Below are 19,832 nucleotides of genomic sequence, written 5' to 3'. Positions count from 1 at the left end.
TGTGAAGTGTCCTGCTCTTTCCTTCAGGGGCTTTGCAAGCAGGCAGCCTGGTGCTGTCCTCCTCCCCATCCTCAGATGTACCACTCTGTGAAGCTGCCTTGGGTCAACAGGAAGCCTTCAAAATGTGCATTTCTGATCTTGAAAATGCCACAGTGTGCGTGAGGTTTGAAGACAGCTGCAAGCTTAGTAGAGACTGTCACATCTCTGTAGACTTTTTGATGGATTTAGTAGAATTTTGGCAAGGAGAAGGAAAGATGTTTCATCAGGAGAAAAGGTCCTGGCTCAGGTCTACATCAAGACTTTCACAGATCTTCAGATTAAGTGGGAGATTTGGATTTTTTGGGATGAAAGTATATTCATAACCCAGTTCTTGTGTCTGCAAGTCAAGGATTATTTCCGCTGTTGTGGAAGGAACACTCTGAAGTCATTCTCTGTAGTAGTGATTATGAATTGTCAGTCTGAAAGTTTTACCTAGAAAATGTGATGTGACAAGAAATAAGGATTACTAATATTTTATAAGTAAACAATACTCTAATAGCAGCCTTTTTATTTCAGATGGAATGGTAATTCCTACTCTGACAATAACCCTGTAACAAGGAGAAGACAGCTTGCCATTACTAGCTTTCCATGTGCTTTTAAAAATAGATTTTCATGTTCTGTCACTTACCCACTGAACATCAGAGATGATGTAGGTAAGTCAGGAAGTTGATATTGTTGTCAATGCGTTTGAGATACTCTGTTAGTGAAAGCAAAGAAAAATGCAGTGAATAGCAGGGGAGAAATTAGAACCCTGCCTTTGTTTGCCTGACCTAGGAAGATGTGAAGGAATGAGGGGGAAAAAAATGATTGTGAAGAAACCTTGTTTAAATTCCAGAGTATTTTTTTTTTTTTGCTACTAGTCTGGTAAAGCCATCTTTTATTGTTGTCAGACTATACACTTTAAGCAGAAAACATCTTGTTGATAGACATGCATTTATTTGGCAAACCTCTGCCTACTTTCTCACCAAAACCATGGGTTTTTTTCCTTTGGGTGAAGGGACAGGAGAAGGGCAGTAATTAATGAGAAATGAATTTTCCAGCTGCTTGTTTCTCTGTGCCCAGCCTTGGTAAGGATTGGTCACAATGGATCCCTGGTACCCAGAAGTGGAGATCCCCTTTTGGCTGTGCTGGCCTCATTGAGGGATGAGCATCAGTCCTGATGACTTGTATATGTGTAAATAATTTCCTAAAGTACACACAAAGATAAACCAGGCATTGGATCTGTGCTGGCTTTGACTGGGGTAGAGTTAATTTCCTTCACAATGCATAGTATTGTTGTTGTTGTCAGACATACCCAACTATTTACTTTGGTTGTATCAGGATGTGAAATAAAAGTTGTTTTTGTTGGTTTTGTGCTCTTCAGATCACTGGCTTTACAAAAGGTTAACCAGCTAACAGTTACTGTCTACTCAGAGATAGAACCAGGGCTGAAGAGTTCAGTATGATCTTAGTCTCAGGTAGGAGTCAGAGCTGTCTTTACTGTATGCTTAAAAAAACTGACAGAAATTGAGTAAAAGTTAATTAAAACCATTGTGGACTGCAGACAACATTTCCATTAAAATTAATTTTAAATGGAGAATTCCAAAGCAGATTTGCTGGAGCTAGAGCCATCAGGATCCTGATGAAGCTGAGTAGTTAGGATGGTCAGATGTACGCAGCAGAATGCCAATATTTGATTGTTATATACCATACACTGTTGTTTTGTGTCTGTTTCCAGAAATTATCCCAGTTTTATCTTACTGTGATGTTCTACTAGCTGCCCTAATGTTTACAGTGCAGTATTTAGAGCATTGCAAAAAATATGGAAGCAGAATGATGTCCATATTTTATCTACTGCATGTAATATTCATTCCAAAGAAGGAAGATTTTGGTAGCTGCAATTTTTCATTGTAAAAATTAATGTGTGCTTGTGTACATTTCTCAGCCAGATTTTAGATAGTATTTGTCTTTGCTTCTCATTTTCATACCTGCCAAACATTTGAGTGTATTATCCCAAGAAAGAGATGGAGCCTGTGATACGGATTATTAATTGTAGAAAAGTAAGTAGCTGTCAGTAACACTTTAAAAACTTGTTAGCCAGATACTTGTCTATATGTATGTGTTGCTTAAGTTTTGTTGGCTTCAGCAGAAATTTATCATTCTCTTTGAAATGTGGAACATCTTAGAGGAAAGACAGACTCGTAGCATTTGCAAACCCCAAGACACCAGGAGAACTCAGTTTGCAGTCATAAAGAGAAGCAGTCATACCCAAGAGACCTCACTGCTGGACTGAGAAAAATGTTTGCCAATCAGCAATATATAATGAATAATGAACAATATTTGCCATCTCCCTGAAAGTGGGGCATTGCAATACAAGTTATACAGCTGTTATTGTTTAATTGCAGCTGGATTAATAAAATGTAATTTTTGCAGCCCATTTGCAATTTACCACTGGGGAATAGATTTTATTACCACTTTGGGTGTCTCTTAGTTAATAATTTGTGCCTTTTGAGCATCAGTGTTTGGCTTCAAATCCCAGATACAAGTTTATTAAAAATTGTAATAGTTTTTAGAGACTATAAAATGAAATGAAGTGCACAAAATGTGCTTTCCAGTGCATGAGTTTAAAATAATTTTTTTACTTGACTAATTTCAGTGTTTCCAGGACTTAAAAGTATTGAATTTAAATAATTGTTAAATTTTAATTTGCTAGACATACAATACTATTTTCAATAGATAATTTATATTTGTTATTAATTAAAGATTCAGAATGGCACTGAAGATGTGGTCATAATATGTAATTTTTAAAACTTGCCTAGTGTTTATGCGAAGCAGTGGCAATGCAGAGAAACTGGGCTGATGTTTGAAGTCAGAAACAAGAACAAGACAGTAGTTAAATGATCTGATTTACAGCATTAGGCTGACCTGGTCAAAAATAATTGACAAGCCTTTTGGAGATAAACTGGGCCTTGCTGTTGGTCGAATGGGATCTCCTGTTAAAGTCACGGGTAAATCAGTTCTTGGCTGATTTCCCTTTGCTTATCACTGGCAGATTCTCTAAGCAAGTGTCAGAGATGCAAAGCTGCCTCTGGATGAAAACTCTTCTCCACAAATTCCCTGGGACAACTGGAGCAATTTCTCAGTTACCTGTGAAAAGCAGCACTGCTCCAGGCTCTGCTCCACATGCTTGCCATCCCCATCCACCAGTTACTCCCATTTTATTCTTCTGAAAGAGAAACAAAACCCGCTCTCATTTTTGGGATGTGGCACCTTTGCTTCCCCTTTGGTTATTTTCAAGTTTTAAGCTGGTGGTACTCAAAGATGAGAAGGTGCCTTGGTGTTGCTGATTGATGCTGTGAATGTGCTGCTCTTTCTGCTGTTCTCCAGGCAGTCTGTCTCAGTAGATACAAGTAAAATTGGGATGGAAAACGTTGAAAATCTTCTTTTCTACAAGTGGGACAAGGTTTTTTGACTCTGGTTAAACAAGCATGGCACCTGGTGATTCCAGTCTTGTTTTAGAGCACAGTATTATAACTCAGTTGGTTAAATGGAGTAAATATTGCTAGAATGAAATGGAAAATAAACTGTTCTACTACTAGCATTTAAAGGAGCCTACTGAAAGCATGTTTACTGTTCTCTGTGTTAAAGTAAAAAACAAAAAAAAGCTCAGGTAAACATTTGGCAAAAGATTTCCAGAACCCTTAATCCAAATTCAGTCAGCATCAGGGGGAAGGCTGAAGGGGAGGAGACTTAGAAAATGTGATAGTCTGCAATATTCAGGGAAACTCAATTTCAGAATTAGATTTTTGCCAGAAAATTGATTCTGTTCCTCGTTCCAGCAGTGCTTACAGCACAGGTGAGTTAAGTGTGTGCAGCAGCCAACCCCACTTTACATAAAAGGTGTGCTGTGATCTTGCAGTGGATGTCCAGCACTTGCACATAATTACAGGTAACTGACCCTACCTTTTAAAAACTGCTGATATTTATCATGATTATCTGAGCAGAGAAATGGAAAAGCAGCTTTGCTGTAGTGTGGCCAGCCATTTTTTAGGTTGAATATATGCCTGTTACTCCTTCATCCTTTAAGATTTTACTCTGAATATTGAAATTGGTCTGTGCCAGGGAAACCCTCTCCCATCTTTAGCTTATTCCATTTTAATCCAAAGTAATGGGTCACAGGACAGGATTAACACAGCCCTTCAGTGGATGAATGTACAATTTAGAGCAAGACTAAGGTGAGAATAGAGAAAGGTGGAGAGCTTGCCCTAAGCAAACATGAAATGTACTGCCTCTCCTACCTCTGATAAATCCTCTTATCTCTGAGCATGGTGGGGAAGGAAGGGATAAAAGATGAACCTATCCCTCACTGAAATAGGAATTTGCTTAAAGGTGAGAGCAGAGTAAAAGGAGCTATGTTAAACTTGAACTGTAATTGCTGCATCTGTGTCAGGGTTTGAAGGATCATGCACTGCACAAAGCTTCAATAGAAGAGCGGTCCAGCTGTAGTCTTGCTTTTTTTGTTCCTATTTTCCTTGCTGTGTGATGGGTGAGCTTGCCTGGATTACTTTACATGTGGTGATAGTACTTCTGTGAAAGGAAGTTTTGTTTTTTTAGATCGTTAAGGAATTTGATCTTGAAAACTAAAACTTAGCAATAAATATGAGCTTGCTGTATCTCTTGCCAGAAAATTTTGCCTGAATTTCATATTTGAAAGAGTCAGAGTGAAACAGGGAATGACCCAACCTTCAGACATTTCCACATGTCATATGATTGTCAGTAAAACAAGATTTGCCTCGTATGGGCACTTGCTATTAAAGCTTTACCATGGGAATCCTGGCTGAACCTGGGTTTCTGTTAGACAGCTTGACACATGACTTTCTTGGCACTCACAAAAAATCTATAAGGTTTGACTTTTAATCACAGGAGGTAGTACAGACAGATGCTCACTGTTTGTGTTCAGTAATACCCAAGTGGAAAAGCTGTTGCAAGATCTCCTGTGAATTAATTTTCCCTGGTAATTAATTGTCTGAAAACCTGAGGGGGTAAGCTGGGAGAAGTTCTTCATGAGTATTGCAGCCCCTGAAGGAGAAGGTTAAAGTGTAGAAAGTGCATGAAGCTGCTGACTCTTGTTTGTGCCTCCTGAAAATTCTCCCATCTCTTTATTTTCACAGCCACATGAAGATCAAGGGTACTGATTTAAAGCATGATAGTAATTTGGATTTGCTCGTGGTGTTAGCAGTCAGATGTGTATTTTTATCACCTTGAGGCACTGAGGAAATTGGCTGTGAGCATTTATATTAAATATTGTTCTGGCTCCGCGTTTTCCGGTGCGTTCGTGGCCATGGCATTACACACCCTTGGTGAATACAGAGATGCTTATGAAGTGTTAAAGCTGAGTGTATTTAATTTCATGTCAAGAAGGACTCCCTGCCATAGTGTTCAGCTGAGCCATTGTGAATAACTGTCAGTCTCAACACTGACATAAAGCACTTCTCTGTGTGTGTGTGATGTGAGTTTTTAAGGATTCAAAGCCATTTTTTGTTGGTGTATTTTAAAATTCTACAACAACTGGGCTTTCAGCTCTTCACAACGTGCAGAGCAGTTTGTGGTTCTTTGGGCTTGCTAAAGTGGCCTTCAGTTTGGGGGTGTGGACATCTTCAGACCTTAACAGTTCCATTAATATGTTTCAAAATTGATATATCCAAAATAAGTGTATCTGTTTATTCCAAAATCATATGCTAATCTTCTTTCATATTAATTTCTTGTGTCACCGTCAATGCTCAAATATATGTGAACAACTTTTTCATAAAAACCTTTTATATTAATAGTGTTTTGTAATAGTAAAGCCAGTAGCAAAATAAAATCCAGGAAATTATTTGGCCACAATTAAATGGAAGGGAAAAGTACATCCCGATGACAAAATTGAATTCTTGTTTAAAAATGGGGTAGAAGTTTGCCAGTCTTCAGGAAGCACAAAATGCCATTAACCAGCATTTAGTCACTTACTAATACTGGATGTGATTTCTAATTGCTTCTATACTTTGTCATTGTTCAACACAATCAAATCAAATTGGCCAGAAAATTTTTCTTGGATCGTCACAGTCCATGACTATGTTTTTACTGTTATTGTTCCAGCTTCTTTTTCATCAGCCCAACCTTTACTGCTTCGTTAAGTCTAAAATTAGACTTTGACAATCAGCCTATTTTATTGGAATTATGAAAAGAAAGAAATATACATGGCAAAGTTGAAGGGGAGGCTCCAGTATCATATTTTATTTCATGCTTAGCAGTTCCTTGAGAGTTATCAAAGTCAGGGATCCTTTATTTGTAATTAAGTACTCCTCACTTTAAAATCATGACTAATAAATGTCAAGTGCAAGAAGAGGCGCTATTATTCAGTGAAGGTCCTTGGATGTTTTAGGGTGAAAATGTGTAGGCATGAAGGTTGTTAATTTTTAAAATGTTGTAGGGGTGGTTTCATTACAAAATCCTAAAGTTAACCACTTCAGATAAAGCTCAAAAATCATTGAAACATTTGGGGAGCTCTTATACGACAGGAAGCTCTTGACATTTATGGTAATTAAAAGTGAAGGTATCTATTAAATACTTAAGTTATTCATATAAACACCAGGCTGGCGTGCAACTGTAAGAGTTTATATATCTTAATTAAAACTGGTCAGAACTGTTCAGTGAATCTGTTTTCTGTGTTTGGTGGTGGCTGGGGTTTTATGTTTTAATGAGACCCAAAAGCTTTGAGGAAACATTGACATAAATGCTTTGGGAGTCACCTGGAATGAGATTTATTATCTTGCGATTGGCAGATCCAGTTTGGTTCCTGCAAGGCAAGGATTGGCAGTGCCTGGAGCATCTCTGTGAGCCAGGCTGAGAGAGCTGGGGGTGTTCAGCCTGGAGAAGAAAAGGCTCAAGGGGCTCCAAGAGAGCTGGAGAAGGGCATGGAGTGATGGACAAGAATGAATAGCGTCAGACTGAAAGAGAGCAGGTTTAGATTGGATATTAAGGAGAAATTCTTGACTGTGAGGAAGGTGAGACCCTGGCACTGATTGCCCAGAGCAGCTGTGGCTGCCCCATCCCTGGAATCATCCAGGGCCAGGTTGGACAGGGCTTGGAGCAGCCTGGGACAGTGGAGGGTGTCCCTGCCCATGGCAGGTAGAATGAAGTGAGCTTTAAGGTCTCTTCTAGCCCAGAACATCCTGTGATTCTCTGATGATTCTCTCTCTCTTGTCTTGTATCTTGTAGTCTGTTTTGGCATGTGTTTTGTGGTTGTGTTTTTTGGTGGGTTTTTTTCTGTGTTTTTGTTTCTAGTGAAGAATAGGAAAATACAAATCTTTCATTTCTCTGTGGAGTAGTCCAGTTGATCTTGGCCACAGTGACCTGGCTGATTTTCCTGATCCTGACTTAAAAGCATTAATTCATGTTTTAGGATTTAGGAGAATCTAGAAAGAACTGTATTTAGATATTTGGATATTTAATTTTTGGAAAGTTACTGTTTCTACTGGGCAGCATCAGCAAAACGTTAGTTCCCAGTAGCGTTTCAAAAGTTATAGGAATTAGGTCTAACCTATAGAGAAAAACATTATTGTCACCGTTTATTTGATAGTAAATCCCTTTTAATAAAACTTGCAGACTGCACCCAAAACATATTTCTGTCTATTCTTGCCTATTACTATAACATCTGGGGGCTTTTCTGTCAGACAGTGAAATAATTCTGTCTCTAGGATGGGCTTTTTTTTTTTTTTTAAATTCCTCTTCTTAAAGGAAAAAACAATGCATTTGGATTGTGCCACAATTAAGGATGCACCAAAACCAATCTGCTTGAGCTAAGGTGTAACACTGAGCACTGTTGTGGAGTAATAGCTCTGTTACTGAGAGCTATAGGACAGCACAGCCATAGGAATAGCATGGTAATTGGAAGGCATTTTCTTGCCAGAGATAAAAGGCTCCCCTGGAAAATGGTGAAATCTCTTCCCAGTTTGTAGTTTTTTCGCACTGGACAGTCCTTTTGGTGGTGATGGAAAGATCCAGAATAAAATACTGGATAGCAGATTGGCACTTCATTACAACCTCTTAAAAACAGAAACAGTAACAAATTACTTTTTGGATGCCATATTAATTCAGCTGAGAAATATTTACATACTTTGAAGGCTGTAAGAGAAACGTATTTCAATGCATTTCAGAAGAGATTTTGAGCATGCTGTGTTCAAATTTGATAAATGTGCCACTCTATTCAATTTGCAAATGCCAGTCTCTTCAATGTACTTTTTCATGCATTAGGTTTTTAATACTTACTTTTCCACACGTGCCCTGGAGAAAAGCATGCAATCCACTGTTACTCTGAGGTAAACTGGATTTCAGTGTAGTCTGTTTCAAATTAAATGAAATTGTTTATTAGTTTTGCAGTTCTGGAGAGCAGAGGCACCCTTGGGTTTTCACTGAGCTGATGAGGGATATGTTAGCCTATACATCCAAAGAGGACTGATGCTAATTGGGCTTTTCACTTTGATAAAGTCCTTGGTTTCAATGATGATACACAGGTTGGCTGCATCTTTTAATTAACAAAAAAAAATTAAATTCCTCTGCTGGAATTCCCTAACTGGTGAGTGGTTTCGATATGCAAGTATGCTCTTTTGTGGTAAGCCATTTTATTGAATCCTCTACCAATCCAAAATTGTAACAAATTCTATTTCAAACTGTGATATTTTTAATATTTTCTTTTTTATCTTTCCATTGTTTCTAGGGTTTACAGTCTGCCGTACAATGGCAGAGCCCTGGATATGGAATATGTGGCTGTACATATTTTGCAGATCTGTGCAGTGCAGTTGAGTTACATTCAGTGCTTGAGCAGCACGTGATTTTCCTCCTGGCAGCATTCAGTTTGCTGTGGAATAAAATGCTGTGTGCCTAGCAATGGCTGTGTGATTCAGGGTGTGATACTTGTACAGCCTCTAAACATCAGGCAGTAAAGACAGAGAGGATTCCAGTGCTGAAGCTCCTTTATCAAATTCTGGTAACTGCATTTGTGCTTGTTGCAACTGCTAAGATGCTGTTTAATTGAATCTGAGTCTCAGAAATTCAGTTACTCTGGTTTTGTCTAATAACAGAGAGTGTGGGTGGAAAAAAAAAGGCAAAACAACCCAAACTGTGCTGTGATGTGGATACTTCTGGGTGGTGTGAGTGCCCAGGTGCATTTCTTTGCTCAGCATTGCAGTAGGACTGTCATAACTATACAGATAAATTCAAAAGGCATAAAATCTGATACATCTCAGTTGCCTCCTCTTAAAAACATCAGCAAGATGGTTTTAGTCTTCATGATTAACTTAATATCAAAGAAGTATAACTTAATAAATGCCTGGGATACCCGTAATCCTCTATATTTCTCATATGACAGCTGGGATTTCTATCCAGATTCTTTACTGGCTGAGTAATTTCCATATACATTTCTGTAGTGCTTTGCCTGAGGGTGAGGATAGCCAAATGTCAGCAAAAACATGAGGTTATGTTCAAATGATCTCAGTCATGCAAGTCCTGGATACTTCCCTTCAAGGGAAAATAAGGCCATAATGAAGAATTTCAGAGCGTGTTTTTTGAGAGCCATGAAATTAATGAAATCTGCTTAAACCCAGAAACACTGGGCACTTGACTTTTGTGGAAGTTCTGGCAGGCTGGCAATGCAAAGATCACATTCCCATGGTCACAGAGATGATGTGATGTGTGCCCCATGCACGAACATTTAATGTCAGAACAATCAAATATGCAGCAGGTGTGGGCTGTAGTGGAATGATCTCATTTGGCACAGAGCTTGGATAATGTGTAGGAGAGTAGGAGATGGATGGGATAAGAGCATGCTGGAGTAATACCTTCCATTTGCTGGAGCTTAATTTAGTTGAGGAGATGAGCAGCGCTTTTAAAAGAAGTTTGTTGCATTCATGTTGTTTTATTTGTTATTCTTTAATATCAGTTACAGCTTCATTCAGTGAGAACTGAGTAGTGTGACCCTGTCTTTCAGCTTTTTTCTGGTTTTATGTAACCTGGAAGAAACAGTTTAGAAGGTTCAGCACGTTGACTCAGCTCTTCATGAGAGCTTAATAGACCCTGAGCAGGAACCTGTGCTAGAAGCTTAATATAAATATTTTATGGAGAAATGGAGTATTATTTTAAGGGCAGAAGTTGGTTAAACAGCATCAGCAGTTTCAAACTATAGAAAGCAGACAGTGAACTGCACTGTTTACAGTGATAATTGTAGGAAGGTGTGGGGTGTGAATCTAGAGTTGAAGACGATGCTGTGTCACTGTGTTCAGACACAACCATCTGCTCGTGGTGCTGGTTTACCCCATCTTGTTGCACATAAGTTCTGTGCAGTCTGTTTTACCTGGAGCACAGGATTAGTCTCAGTTGAAGTTTTTTTCCATGGGGCTGGTTAGCTATATTTAGCCGTCATCATCGCTCTTGCAGTGGGCTTTAACTTCCAAGTTGTTTTTGTTTCCTCATGTCCTTCATATTTCTCTTTTCCTCCATGTCCTCGCCCACGGTTCTCTTTCCCCTCTAATGCTTAAGAATCCCATTTAGAAACACTTCATCCATCTTTGATATTGATTCAGCTTTCTGTGGTGTATGTGTGTTAAATATAAGATGGTAGAGTTTTTCTTCTGGTTCAGTAGGCTCTCTTCAAGCTTTTATGCAACTGGGTGACATTTCCTGTTTCTTTTTCTCACTGGAGAGTACTGATAATGTAAGTAAAGAACTAGACAACTGCACTATCTATTTTACCTCCACTTAAATCAATTTAGAGCACAAAATTATAATAATAGAAACATCTGTGTTTAAAATTGATGGCTGTTCAGTGCTCGACTCTGCAGTATTATTCCTTGAAAAAATTTTTTTATTGTTCAGTTTACTAGGAAGGCTGAATAATCAGCCATGCAATGCCCCCAGAGTTGACCAGCGCCTCTCAGTGAGCCTGAGACCAAGAGATGTGTGTAAAAACGCTCTTCTGGTTATCTATAAAAGAGCAAGACCACAAGTAGTTTGCATTCACTAAGGATGAGGGATGCACAGCTTGTTAGGATGATGCCTGTGTGCTTCCAGAGGAGCAAGAGAAATCAGTGGTTTGGAGTATTTTAGTAAGACTTTTGGGGAACAGTGCTGACCACGAGTCTAACTGCTCTCTGGGTCCCTTTTCTTCACCCTTTCCATGTTTTCTCTGCTGCTTCTCCCCAGCCCTTCTTGTCCCAGTTGCTGCGCTGTGAACTCCATTTGCCCTAAATCAGGGGAAATGTGCTGTGGTGAGATTTCTTGTTTGGTGTTGGTGAATTAATGAAATCACATTTCAGAGATCTGTAGAAACATCTGCCCCTGGATTGAGAAGTTTGGAATTTTAACCCACAGGGTCAAAATCTGGCAGTTGGAGGCGTTTGGAGCCAGATGCCAGGCAGTGATAGTTCAGCACTCCAGCTATGGACTGAACTGGCTGCCATGGAAGCTGGAGAAAATAACTACTTTATTCCACTCTTTTCCATTCTGTCTTCTTGCCAGTTCTTCCTTTAGTGTCCAGTGTTCAGAACCTGTGTTGCTAGTTTATTTTATTAGTTTTTTGGGTAAGATTTTGAGCTCAACTCCTAATAGTGTGCATTTTTCTCTGTCTAGCAGAATAAATCCAAGAGGATGGAGGAGAAACATGTAATTAATAGTAAGAATCACTGAACTTTGGGCAGAGGGTGAATCATATGGGAGTTGCATTGGTGCTGCAACTGAAAGTTTTAAGGCCTAAATACCTATTTTAAATGAGTGATTTATCTTTACTCTCCATACTTATTTCTACCCTTCAAAAGGTGCAAAGAATCCGTTATCCTTCCTTGCCACAATGAATAAAGTTATTTCTGTGCTGGAAATAAATAGGCAATCACCAGAGCTGGAGACAATTTTTCTTCTGGGTGGGTGATTTTCAAGTAATTAACTAATTCAGTCATATGCAGAATACTGTTCTTAAAAGCCTTCTGAATTTTGTGTGTGCTGGCGAGGTTTTCTGTACATGAACCTTGAAACAAATTTCAAAGCTATCAATTTTCATAGCCACATTTGTCAGTTTGGCAGCAGTTCATTCTGAGCTTGATGCTAAGCATGATTATTGTAAGTTATTAACTATGCTTACTGTAAATCACCTGAATCTGCCCAGCTCTGCTGGCAAGGTGATGTGAGGCTCAGAGTGGTGCTGGTACATGTATTTATGACATATGCTACTGTTCAGAAATTACCTTTATCTTCAGGTTTTCAGGAAAAGGGATATAATTTGGTAGTGAGGATAATTTTAGCAGTATTCCTGTCTTGTGAAGAAAATTACTGAGCATCTGGAGTTCCTAATATTTTATTTTTTATCCTTCAAAAACGAGCTGTTTCTGTTCTCTGATCCTTAAAATCAATCCCTCAGCTGAAAAACATGTTGAAATAACAGGTTACTCTTGGCATTTAGAGTAATGTTTGGAGGCTGCAGTGGGAGTCTGGCACTTTTTGCATTTGGTTGCTGCCTGCGAACAAGCCCATCTCTCTCTCAGCCCAGCCTCTGTCCCAAAATGCTTAAATTGAAATTTAATGGTAGTGGGTGTAGCTGGAGAAGCACAAGTCAAGGTGTGATGGTTTGAATTTGAATTTTAATAGGCAAAAAAAAAAAAAAAAAAAAAGAAAAAAAAAGGATGGGGGAAGAAGGTAGGTGTGACCTTCCTGCAGGAATATGTCATGGCCCAGGGTGTGGAGTGCAGTCCCTGGCCAGGGGCTGCAGGACCCAGCTCCCACAGCTGCCTCCTGTGCCTGCAGAAGGTGAAATCACACGTGCAGTGCATGTTAGTGGCCCCTGGAGGGTTTTCTATTGATCTGTGTCTTAATAATGCATAATAGGCAATCAGGGCTTTCCTGATCTTTTCAGAGACGCGCTGTCAGCGAGAGTTGTAGATCACCCTGCTGCTGGTGGCGGTGTCTGACCTGCCCTCCACAGCATCTCAGCAGCTTCCACTTCCATTGGGACTGCTCCTGACTCACCCAGCAGAGTCAGGCTTGGCCTTTGGAGCAGTTACAAGTCATCATTCCATGGCCTTTCAACGAGGCAAGATAGATCTGCCACTGGTTAGAGAAATTATTTCAGACTAGAATAGGTACAGGTATTAGGATTATTGTGTTTTGTTTTGTTTCTGCAGGCATGAACAAGAACGTTGGTTTTGCATTATTTGCCAATTTATCTGTTCTGCCTTGTTTGGGCTTTGCTCTCCTTTTGAAGATCATTCTTTTGTAGAATGGCTTAGGATGGGATTTTTGCTTTAGATGCTCAGCTAAGTGGGGTTTTGCAATTCTCATGTTGCCTCTGTCCCACTTATTGGAACATTGACTTTCAGCAATGCATAGTCTTAAATCAATAGGATCTTTATTGTTACTTACTGGTGACATAACTAAGTTTAGCAGCAAACTGCAAGCATACATTAGTGCGGCGTAGAAAGCAAGAAAATGAGATTTCAGAATTATATGTTGTTGCTGGACACCATCTGCAATACTTGTCTTCTGGACTACTGGAATTCATAATCACTGCTGTAAAATAGATCTTTTACCCTTGGCCTTTGAGAGTATTTAACAGCACAAGCTAATAGAAATTGGTGTAATTGTGTTACCACTGTGTGTAAGTACTCATTGTGCAAACCCATTCTGATTTGCATTTGACAACATCAGAAGTTAATTGGATTACCAAAATAATGCAACAGTGACAATGGCAGAAAATTCAGTTTATAGCACTAGTGTAAGTCTGTTTGTATCATCCCATGGCTACTCCCTTTTTTTTTTACCCTTTTTTATTTTTTCCCTAGGAAAGGCAGAGTCGTGACTTCTGCCTGTGTTGGTTCCTTAATAATAAAAAAAAGCAAAAGCTAGTGGGGCGAAAACTCACTTAATTTGCTCAAGAAGTAGGAGAATTGCAGGCTATTTTGGATATTTTGAGTACAATGTTTAATGTTTTATTTATATGTAGCATAATAAATATGCTGACCAATAATAAGTCAGCAAAACTCAGTGTAGCTGAACTGTTCAAAATGAATCAGCTCCTATTTTTCCCTCTAACCTTGGACAGATGGCAGGCTGCTAGTGCTGTGGCTGACCTGGTGGAGATCCCTAAACCAGGATTATCTAAGGAGGATGAAGATCAGAAGGTGCCAATGGATGGAGGCTGAGAATTCCAGAGATTGTCTGGGCAGGGGAGGACCTGGCATGTAGATGCCGCATCCATGGCGTGTCCTAGCCATGAAATTCCAGGCAGAATCAGGTCTGGCACCTTCTCTGCTGGTGAATCCCGTTGGATTGAGTGCTCCTGATCCTGAGCAGTGAGGAGGAGGAGGGTCAGCCCTGCTGAGGCTATCTCAGGAAGGTTTTAGAGGGGAAGAAGAGGCTCTTATCCCTGTGCAACCCCTTGGTGAAAACACAACATGCGTTAACTGTGGTGTCTCCTGAAGGGAGCACAATTTAGGGCTGGGCAGGAATACCCAACTGTTGCAGTAAGGTAGAAAAATTATGAAAGAAAGGCCTCATAAAAACAGGCCTGCTGTGTTAGATCAGTGGCCTGTCATGTCTTTTAAGTGAAGGTTGCACTTTGCAAGTTCTCATGTAAAAACGATCCTGGTGTGAACAGTTCGTTAACATAACAATCTATTCTTGAGTGAAAAACAACTAGCACCTGCATAAAATCTATCCCATGAGAATCAATTGAGAAAATATTTAACCAATTTAAGAATAGAGAAATTTGATGGACAAGGAAAATTCCTTTTACTAACCAGTGGAGTGATTGGCAAAAAAGGTATTAACCAACTGGAGTCACACACGAGGTCTGTAAAACTGTATAAAAAAGGAGAATATGCAATAAAAAAAGGCCTTTGATACATTGCTCAGTGTGTCATTTCTGTCCTTCTCTGCAAAGACACCCAGCATAATTCAGGATAAGTGTCCTGAGTGCAGTCAGCTTTCATTAGCACCCAGCTCTGAGCTGCTGCTGTGTGTGATGTGCCTGGAGGAACGTTTTGGCTATTGCTTGGTGCATCTCTACACCAAAAAACCATTTTATTAGACAAAAATGTATCCTGTCACTGTATTCATTGTTGGCACGGGGCTGAATCTCCTTGTCCTGGCCTCACACACCCTCTGTGATTCCCTGGACACAGGAGGAGGTTTTGAACTTGCTGGGTGCTAAAGTCACCTTTCCCCATGGAGCCCCTGAGTTCTCCCATCCCAGCCAGGGCAGAACTGGAGGATGGAGGATGAAGATTGCACAGTGATGAGCACATTTCACACAGCAGCTCAGCCATTGCTGATGGGCCAAGAATTATCTTAATTTTTGGAATTTGGCTGGTTGTGTGCTGGGGCAAGATGGGAATGTGTGGCTTAGTTTTTTCTCCTTACTTAAAAAAAAAAAAAAACCCTTGGACCCCACAATGTTTCTGTTTAAAAAAATATGTATATATATATATATATATATATATATATAAAATTTCCAGTTTATGAAGTCTGCTGATATAAGGAATTTAATAAAAACGCTGGCAGATGATTATCTATAGTCATGCTATATAAACCTGGTTTTGGTGAGGTCTAGATCTTAGCCGTAGCAAAATACAAATTATTAGATGAAAATAGTTATAAAGTCTGGAAATTGACTTTTTGCTACTTTTTTATGATTTAATCTATTTATATGGAGAGACATACCTTCTTTTTCAACTGGGATGCATCTTGATGAGAATACAAGTAAAAATAAAATGTACATTATCTGTATTTTTTGTATGCTGTGGGAGAAAACACAAACCCTTTTGAAGATGAACCTGTTGTCTTTGTTCTCCCACTGAGAAATCTGCGTTCCCTCTCATTTGCTTTATTCCTTGTGCCTGAATCCCCTGAGCATGTGAACCTTCCTTTTCCTTAAAGGAGAGAAGCTTAAAGATGAAATGTGTTGTGTGTGCCCACTAAACCTGATAAACTGATACTCCTTTCCTGATATAATTTCAGCGGGCGTAAGGGACATATTCCCAAACCTGTTAAAATCAACAGAAGTTCTGCAAACTTCAGTGCGTTTTGGACCAGGCTGGAAGTGAAATGTGTCACCGAGTTTATCGCGGCGAGTTATTTTCTTCTCCTGCAGAATGTTTCCTTCCCTTGGTCATCTTGTGTTATGCACTTGCTGCTTTGAAACGCTGCAGTGGGGCTTCTTCTCAGTCTGGGGTGGCCCAAGCCAGCAGATATTTCTTTTATCTCGGTATCAAAGAGCAGAATGTGGCTTTAACATTGACAAGAAGCACTTGGAGACAAAGAGTGACCTTTTGAAAGTGATGAAAAGGAGACCCCAGGGAATCCCATTAGGAGCAGGGAAGGTAGATAACAGCTCCTTCCCCCCAACAAAGGTACAACATTCTGCTTATTCTCAGGGGACTTTGTAACTGAAGCCTGTGCCTTTGGCCTTTCCTTTCAGTTCAAAGCAGCCATCTGTGTCCTTTAATTTGAGTGGTAGATATTCAGTTATTTTTATCTGAATATATAAAGGCAAACTGTTGGAGTCCTTATCTCAAAGACAAAGCAAAAGCCCAACACAAGGTCTGTGTTTCTCCTCATGGTTCTCCCAGCCCATTGCTGAGGCCCAGAGGTGCAGAGTGGATGCCCCAGGTGCTGCCAGGGCTGGTGGCAGCATTGACATTTGTCATTGATGCCCAGCTGGCCCCTGGCACTGCTCAGAGCAGTGTATCCATCAAACTGCACGTGCTGCTGAGATCTCATTGATTTTTCTTGTGCATATAATACAAATACTTACTGCTCTGCCCCTGATATAAGATGTGAGAACTACTTTGTCCAGATGCTTTCTGGAAGGTTCGGATGAAAGAAATAAGAAGAGGTGAGATAAAACAACCCAGTCTAACAGTGTTATTCCTCCATAGAAGCATTTAATTGTATTTTCCTCAGTGTTTGTTTCTGTTTTAATTGGCCAGAAATTCCTGACTGTGAAATTGCGGGATGCTTGGACGTACTTCCTTCTTTTCCAGCTCAATCTAGCATATGTTTAGGTCTTTTAAATTAATCCCAAAATGATAAAATAGAAAACCATGTATCCTTTAGATATGAGCTGGCCATTTTCAGTAGCAGGACTGGAGATTTGTTGTATTTACTTGGACTGATTAAGAAAGTGTGAGTTCCAGGAGGCTTTACATGAAAATTAGGAAGACACAATAATTTCTCTGTCATGCCGTGGCTCAAGAACTTGATGGTGATCATGAGAAATATTCACCTGTTCTGTTTACTCAGAGTTCCTGATTCAGAGCTTACAGATGTGGCAATTTGGAATTTAGGGTTAGAATTTTATAAATATTACTGAAGCTACCCCTAACTTTCAGTCTTCTAGTAAATTGTGAAAACACAAGGGAAGGAGATCCTTTCCATATTACCTGTTTGATCTGATTGCAAGTCAGAGATCTTGTTGTACAAATACCAAGAATTAGATCAGTGATAAAATAGCATTATTTGGATAACATTTCATCATATATATTTCATATATAAATATTATTAAAAATAGTAATAAAACTGCATTTTCTTTGGTTTGAGGGTAGTGATTTCAGATTACTGAAGTGTAGCAGGTCATAAAGTTGATACTTTTCTTTCTTCACCAAGATGCAAGGATTTGTGCAGTAATTTTGCTTTCAGGTTCTGTGTCCAAACTTGAGATTGAGAAAGTCCTCTTTTCCGAGGTTAAAAAATGCTGCAGGAAAATTATGGTTTCCTTTAAATTCTTCTTTTCATCATCCAGTGTAACGGGTGCATATTATTGCCAACACGGGATTGTGCAGAAATTGAAAAGATAAATTTGGATGGAAGGTTTTTCTGAAATACTTTCCTTCATTGAGAGAGTGGGAGAAATCTATGGTAGTTATCAAAATTTACTGCAATCATGCTTCTGTGTTTTATGTGTCTCAAAAGAAGAAAAGTAAATGAAAGGAGTCAAAAAGGATCTTTGAAAACTGTTGAAAATCTTTGCTCTCAGTGATGCCTTGACTATTGTTTTAATTTGCTTTAGTTCTATGGTAGATCATAACAGTGGGTGAGTAATTTACAGAAGCAACAAAGCCATCCCATTACTTCTTGGAAATAACAGAAATGAGCTTTTATGCTTAAACAAAGACAGTTTAATTGCAGCCAGCTCTGCTGCAAAACAGTAGAAAAAAGTCAATGCAAGAAATACTTGTTTTTCTGGGGTCTTAAAGTGGCACATAGCTCTGTGTCCTCTACCTGCAGCTGGATGTGCAAATTGCTCTTTTAATGAAGATATTTTGAATGGTGATCCTGATAACAGGGAATATGGGGGAGAAGCTTCTCTGCCTGCCTGATGCTGATTTGTGAACTGTCTGCTTTTCCAAAGGCTGGGATGGCTGCACAGCTGGCTTGGGTTCATGCTTCAGGCCACTGAAGGTGTTTTCTTGGCAGGGGTGAGAGTGCCAGAAATCATATCTGTTGTTGTACTCCCTGGAGGGTTTTCACATCGCACAGCAGCCACCTGACCACACGGCTGTGTCTGCTCAGAGCAGGCTGCCTGGGCAAGGAGCACATCAGGGGGGACAGCAAGGAAGGGATACCTGGTGCTGATGTGTTTGAAAAGTGACTGTCACCAGCTGGAGCCTTCCTGATCCTGGCAATGTGCATTCCTAGAAAGCAACCGAAGGGGATCCTGGCTGCTGCCAATAAGTATCAGCTGCCTTTTAAACTTTGCCCTGAACCTTCTCCTTGAATGCACTCTGTCTGTGTAATATTTAACTAGCAGGGTGGACTGACTGGCTGAAATTTTTAAATTGCCTGAGATGTCAATGCAGATAGCTTTAAGAAATTAAAAAAAAAAAAAAAAGAAGAAAAAAGCTTATTTGGTTGCTCTGGTACTCTCCAATATTTACTTCTGCATCACAGTTATTGACAGGTCCTATTTTGGGCCATGGGCTGCTCTCCTTCCACAGAGGGCAGAGAAGGGAGAGATGTTCTCTGCAGGGGTGGGTGAACTGAGCATATTTTGGTGAGGTGCTGGTCACAAGGGTTTGCTAGACGAGAAATCTTCAAAGTCTTGGGACAGCAGATGATGACATTAGTTGGAATTAGTACCTGTGTGCAACACTGAGCAATCTTGGACTGAGACAATCTCCCTGCAGGAGGCAGAGCTCTGCATCTCACAGGGGGCACTTTGCACTTGGAAGGCTTGGAAATTGAAAATGCTCCCCTTTCCTGGGGATTCAGGGAGCTGCGTTTGGGAGTTTACCTCCCTAAAGAACTGAGGATGAAAGTCTGTAACTCTGCTGCTTGGCTCTTGTCCCTTATCTCTGGTTTCCCTGAGTACTGCAGAGCCTGAGTGTGTATCCAGACCTGTTGCAGACCTGCAGCAACCCCAAGGTTACACACAATGTTTTCTTCCACTTGTGTGGATATCTCCTCTACAGTGGTAGGTTTGAAAGACCACTCTAACCCCTCTTTCTACCTGTCAGCCTTTCAAGGGAAACTCTTTTGGTTTCCCCACAGAACATGTGAGATGTCTCAGTGTCAATACTGCACAACAGGACAGCGAGTGTAAATAAGATGATGGGAATAGGAGCAGTTTCTGTAGTGTGTCCTTAGGAATCAGCAGACCTACTGATACCTCAAGAACCATTAATTCTTGATTGGGGCATGCTGAGCTTATCAGAGGAGCCATCTGCCACCTCATTCTGTGTGTATTTATTTATTTATTAGTAAGGTGAATCCTGACGCCTCACATGGAAAAATTGTAA

At 39.9% G+C, this 19,832-nt stretch overlaps 1 protein-coding gene across 6 annotated transcripts in view; it reads left to right on the top strand.

The window, feature by feature from the left end:
• NAALADL2 (N-acetylated alpha-linked acidic dipeptidase like 2) overlaps nucleotides 1-19,832 on the top strand; it is a 410,218-nt gene that overhangs the window by 76,989 nt on the left and 313,397 nt on the right. For 2 of the 6 annotated variants that reach the window (XM_064721337.1, XM_064721336.1), the window contains one exon: nucleotides 556-692. The exons of 3 other annotated variants lie outside the window; for them this stretch is intronic. The gene's annotated coding sequence lies outside the window, so the exon portion shown is untranslated. Of the gene's footprint in view, nucleotides 1-27; nucleotides 693-19,832 lie in introns of all 6 variants that reach the window. One more of the 6 variants, XM_064721338.1, reaches the window with a different exon arrangement.

This window comes from Zonotrichia leucophrys, chromosome 9, assembly GCF_028769735.1.
Source record: "Zonotrichia leucophrys gambelii isolate GWCS_2022_RI chromosome 9, RI_Zleu_2.0, whole genome shotgun sequence".
NCBI classification, from domain to species: domain Eukaryota; kingdom Metazoa; phylum Chordata; class Aves; order Passeriformes; family Passerellidae; genus Zonotrichia; species Zonotrichia leucophrys.
Note: the sequence above shows the minus strand (reverse complement) of the source record. Positions and strands in the feature narration are given on the sequence as shown.